Source organism: Myxocyprinus asiaticus, chromosome 47 (assembly GCF_019703515.2).
Source record: "Myxocyprinus asiaticus isolate MX2 ecotype Aquarium Trade chromosome 47, UBuf_Myxa_2, whole genome shotgun sequence".
NCBI classification, from domain to species: domain Eukaryota; kingdom Metazoa; phylum Chordata; class Actinopteri; order Cypriniformes; family Catostomidae; genus Myxocyprinus; species Myxocyprinus asiaticus.
Window position 1 is genome coordinate 5,348,700 of NC_059390.1, and position 6,044 is coordinate 5,354,743.

Genomic DNA, 6,044 nt, shown 5'->3' on the forward strand with positions numbered 1-6,044 from the left:
AATTATGTTGTGACTAAAAAAAATCCAAAATAAATCAAAACTGTATTTTAGCATCTTCAAAGTAGTCACCCTTTGCCTAGAATTTGCAGACATGTACTCTTGACATTTTCTCAACCAACTTCTTGAGGTATCACCCTGGGATGCTTTTTAAACATCCTGGGCACTTGCTGCTTTCGTAATTATTCGGTCCAAGTCATCCGTTTCAAAAACTTTATTTTTTTAAATAACATTTTTGTTTTGTAATTAAATAAATGAATATGTTGGCACAAATATATTTTTGTCTACAAAACTAATTTCAAACATTTAAGCATAGGCCTTCAGATCAAAAGGTTTTTAAGATCATGAGAAACATTTCAGGCAAGTGACTCAAACTTTTGAACGGTAGTGTAAATGCTTATGCTCAAATGCTTGACAGTAATTTTGTAGACAAATATAAATTGTTCATACATATATTTCAACAAATGTGTATTTTTTTTTTTTTTTTTTTTTTGTGTGTGTGTGGATGAGTTGGACCAGATAGTGTCAGAAAAGCAGTCAACAAGTGGTCAGCATACAGAACTCCTTCAATACAAGGGAGGGTCCATGGAAGAAGCTTAAATATAATTTTCAGAAAACATGCATTTCCCATACTTCCATTATGCAATTGCTTAGTTTTGCTGACTTCTGTGTTATTAAAAAAAAAAATAAAATAAAAAAAAATTCAAATGTGGAAAATAATAATTGAGAATAAGTAGGTATGTCCAAACTTTTGACAGGTAGGCATCACTGAGGCTAGTGATGTATGCATGTGTTTAGTGAGTGTATATAAGTTTGTTAGGAATTAATTTCTTCTTCTTCATTTTTCTTTAGTGATAAAAGTAGTGAATGGCCTCAACAGATGTTCTGGAACTGTGCAGATTCTTCATGCTGGTCAGTGGGGAACAGTGTGTCATGATGACTGGGACAAAACAGATGCATCGGTGGTTTGTAGAGAGCTGGGATGCAACAATCATGCAGAGGAAAAGCTAAATGCTTATTTTGGGCCGGGTGAGGGACAGACCTGGATGAATAACGTTCACTGCACTGGGGAAGAGAGCACACTAGAAGACTGTGCATTTGGAGGGTGGGGAAATTCCCCCTGTGGCCATGAAAGTGATGCTGGAGTCATATGCAAAGGTACAGCCTACTAGTGCTGTGTGAGGAGTTGACAATAGGTGTAAATATCCAAGGGACTGTAGTGGTGGAATTCTCATTTAGGTTGAATATATTGAACATTTCATCAATTTGGAGCAATGTTTTAGCACCTCTTAGAGAACTCAGTGAGCTCAAGGGTGGCAAAAGAGACACAGGTGTTTTGTTTTATTTTTGTTCTGTACTTTTTTTTTCACTGCATCACTTGCCTCTTTGAAGAAAACACCCTATTGACATCACAAAAGTTCTCTTACAGAAGTGGGTGTTAAATTGCAGTTTAGGATTGAGGTGAAGCCTAACCCTGGAGTTGACCCAAATAGTGCTGATGGGACGATCTTTTTGGAAAAGGTGAGAAGAATGAGTGTAACAGTGCACTGCACTAAAAACTCCAATTTTGATGTCACATGGTCTTGGATATCAGTTACATCTCCTGTTCACTGTACAGTATGTATGTTCATTTGAATCTCACAGATAAAGGAGAAACTACAAGCAGACGGAAATTTAACCTTTAGCTGGAAAACTCAGCCCGATGGAAAAATATTCCACATAAGAGAGAAAACTGCACCTTGACAAGTTTGTGAATTTGCAGTTCTTCTATGTTACTTATGTTAATACGTAGGGATGCACCGATATGTAATTTCTGGGCTGATAACTCACAGCTCATTGTGGCCAATACCGATATAAAAAAATTAAAAGCATTTAATTTTTCATCCTTCAACCTGGAACTGCTTGCCAATTCATTAAAAGCTTCTCATTTTAAAATAGGTGTCATTTAAAAGCTTGGACTATGGACTGCTATTTAAGGTTTCACAGAATTCTTTCACGGGAATTCGGAGGATGCATGAGCTGTATCCTTCGTGGGCACTCACGACCCACAATTCTTTGCTTCAACGGAAATGTTTAAAAAAAGAAGTAACGCCAATTTGCCCGTAAATATGATGTTCAAACGCAACTTATGTTAATTCCCAAGTTGAAGTACCTCAGTAGATGGGTGCAGAGCATATAATATGTGTAATTATATTAATATATAATTAAAATAAAGTATTAGACTAAAAGTACACCTGTAAAATCTATTTTCTTTTCTCTTTACATCATTATAACTCTCCTAAAATGTACCTCATACATTCCCTTCTAAAGGGACTTTGTTCCCTTCTCACTCAAAGCGCTCGTGCTTGTTAAAGAGTGGCGTGCTGTCATAGCAACCATGTTACGTTCCGTTTCCGTTTGTCCTACGAAGGCCGTCTCGTTTAAACTAGACTTGTTTAAAGGAGGACACTCTGTATACTGCAGCCTTCAAAGGACGTGTCCTACCTAGCATGCAGCCTTCCAAACGAGACACAGCCTTTGCCTGAAGGAAAGACGCCTACTTCTTCTTCTGTTTATTGGCAGCTCACACTTATTAGTGCATTACCGCCACCTGCTGACAGCTTGGATCAGAAACTCAAATCTTCTCAACTCTACCCCTCCTCCCTCCCTGACTATATCAGATCCGAAAGTTCAGCTCCTCTGGCTTTACTCCCAGAACAAAAGATGCCGCAGGCAGTCAGAGAATTATCGACGGCAATTCCATTATTGACGCGATAAAAATAGTTTGATTTTCCCGGTTATCGGCCAATGATATATCGGCCGCCGATATATCGTGCATCCCTATTAATAAGCTTATAAATGTATATGATTACTCCCTCAATATTTACTGATAAAAAATTTGGTTTTTTTTACAGGTTTTTACTGAATACAGGAGAGTAACACAGGCAATTCCAGGCAATGTGATCCACATAAAAAGTTTTTAAAAAATGTCTAATAATTATCTAGCTAGTGGGATTGTTTGCATTAAATCAATGTTAAATAGATGCTATACATTTTAAATGTGGTAAGCCTATAGCACAGCCATAAGCAAATGTCATGTCAATTCTACATATCCTTTGTGTAGTCACACCTATCTGTCATCACATACTGCACAGGAGTAGAAATCTCAAAGATTTTAAGAACATGTTTTAGATTTTTCCTTTAGTTACATTACAGTAGAAATGAAAGTAACTGTTATTTACAGAATGATCCTTACTGGTTTTAATAATGAAACATACATATGGTTTAATTTGAGCAAATATTGTAACATTAAATCCAGTGTTGGGTAACATTACTTTTAAAAGTAACTCGTTAGAATATTGCGTTACTCCTTAAAAAAGTAATTTAATTAATTAAAAAGTTATTTTTATGGAAAGTAAAGTGTTACATTACTTTTATGTTATTTTTAAGTTACTTTTTTCTCACAGCAACTTTCTCTTCTGCTATGCTATTTATTCCATACAAATAAGCCATTCATTGCATTCAAGAGACATTACAGGCCATGCTAGCTACTGTACAACACTCATGTCAAAACAACATAGTAAACAAACAGATATTTAGAAAGTAGGTCTTCACGTCATTTATAATAAAGAATCAATAACATGAATATGCACGATTTGTTTTTCCATCGACATGGCAGCCAATATGAATAATGAAGAATAACCACTGTCTTGCCTAAAGCAGCAAAGTCCAACACTTGAACCTGCATCATATATGTCATCATATGCGGTGCCCATCGACAATGCCAGAGTCAATTTAAGATGTTTTTTAAAAGTCAGGAAAAAATTAAGTGGGGAATGCCAACCTAACATGTTCAAGGAATGAGTCTGATAATAAAATAATATTTTTCACTTAAGTCATCTCAGTGCACAATTTTTTTGAGTTGATTCACGGTGCGTACAGAGACCACTGGTTAATCACATACAACTTCAAATGCACATGTTGATACAACTTGAACTGAATCGTTTTTAATGCTACCAAAATGTCATAAAAATGGTTTGTTTCATGAATCAAACTAATTGATTATTATAAAACAAAAATTTAGAATATTTTTAGAAACTAAGACATTTTCTCTGTATACACATTCGATGTAGAACGTTGCTTGGAGTCACTGATCAAGAGTCATCCCATTATCCCAGTTACGGTGAGCTGTAACACGGAGCAATTCGGCTGCATAACTCACTGAATTGAGCGAGTATTTCACCCTGCGTATCATGTCGTGGCCAGTGGAAGACTAGTCTTATAATCCCTCTGCCTAAATGCATTTACTGATATTTTTTAATTAGTATTAACACATGAATCAATCGCGTTTCACTCAACCGAATGTTGACCTAATTTTACGCTAAAACTACATGCGCAGTAGCGAGTTGATTGACAGGCGATGTCTGTATCTAAAAGGTGATTGGCTCTTTTACCTGCAAGGTGGGACTTCCTTTCTACATCCATTGACTGTTGGGGTCTAAAGCTTCTTGGTTGGGCGTTCCAAGTGGGGGAATATATTCATATTTGATACATGACTTTCTAAAGCCTCTACATCATCATCATGATGTGTATGAGATGTCTACTGTCTCCTGGTGAAAGTTTTCATGCTGTTCTGGAAATAGAAGACCTTGTTATATAATTTTCCAAAATAGCTTCCATCATGTTCTGATGCACTCATCTTGTTTATGTGAAATCTTTGCTGATTTTGAAGTAAAATTAACAATAAAGTTTATTTTCCTACTGATATTTCAAAATTAGTATTCATTGAATTCAAGCAACATGTGCTTATCGTTTCATTATTTTATAGAAAAACAGGTATAAACAGGTTTAAAAAATATAATTTCTGACTATTATGTCATATTTTAGGCTTTAGCTGGTTAAGCTTTATTCTTTGTATAAAAGGGCTGTTGAACAAAAACGTTTATTATACTATTCATTGCTATAACTGCATGTTTGCCCTAAATTACAAAAAATAACTTGGCTTAGGTGGTTGGGAAAAAGAAAATATATATATTTTTCTTTGTGTGGTTCAAAAGTACTGATTAAAGTAGATACGTAAAGTTTGTTGAGCCAAACTATAATGTTGGTCTGACAAAACCTTGTCTGAAAGTTTAAAATAGTTTTATATTCTTGAAGTTATGACCAAAAATGACCAAATGACCACTATTTCTGAGCCCCACACCTTAAAGAAAATTGCCCCCAGGGCCCTTGCTATCATAACCCGCCCCTGCTCACCTGCACAATGAAACTGTTACACCTGAAATTATTAGGGGAAATTTATATACCTAAAGGCTGGTAATTTCATGTTAGTCAACAGGAATTCTTGAAGATATTTATACCTGTTAAAATGATTTTTCCAGCTGTGGACCTGCCTCATACTGTTCAAACAGTTGTGTTGGTGTATTCAAGGTCCTTATGCCAAAAGAACTAATCCACTAATTTATAACCCCTTACAATATCTATGGCTCATTTCCATATATCTTTATAATTGAACACATGAAGGCAACTATCACTGATTTGTTTTAGCTTTGTATTACTTCATATATACTGTTTGTCCATCTCCTGAAGAGTAATACACTCTAAACTATAGAAGTAAAGTTTGTCAGGACCAGTGGAGGGCGGTGCATTTAAAGTCTAGGCCTTCAGTGTGATTTATACCATTAAGAAAACACAGTTTCACAATGAAGAAGACACCCTATGCCTTTGGGCATCATACATTATGTCGCAGCTAACTAATAATACCAACTGACATTTTAAAAACACGTCCACGCACGAAAGCCAGAAATTGAAACGACACTTAATGCTCAAGCAAGCCTAATTTTAACTGCAGCATGACTGTTTTGTGAAATGACCGTCTCCCGAACAGACATTCAAAAATCATAATTTTTCATATGAATCTACCAAGGAGGTCTATAATTCCTGGAAAAATCTATCTAATAATATTTGCGATTTAAATGTTTGTAATAATGGAGACCACCGACACCATCTCACACCTTGGGTGGATCATTTAATTCTGTTAAAACATATTCAGATATGGTGATCAGATT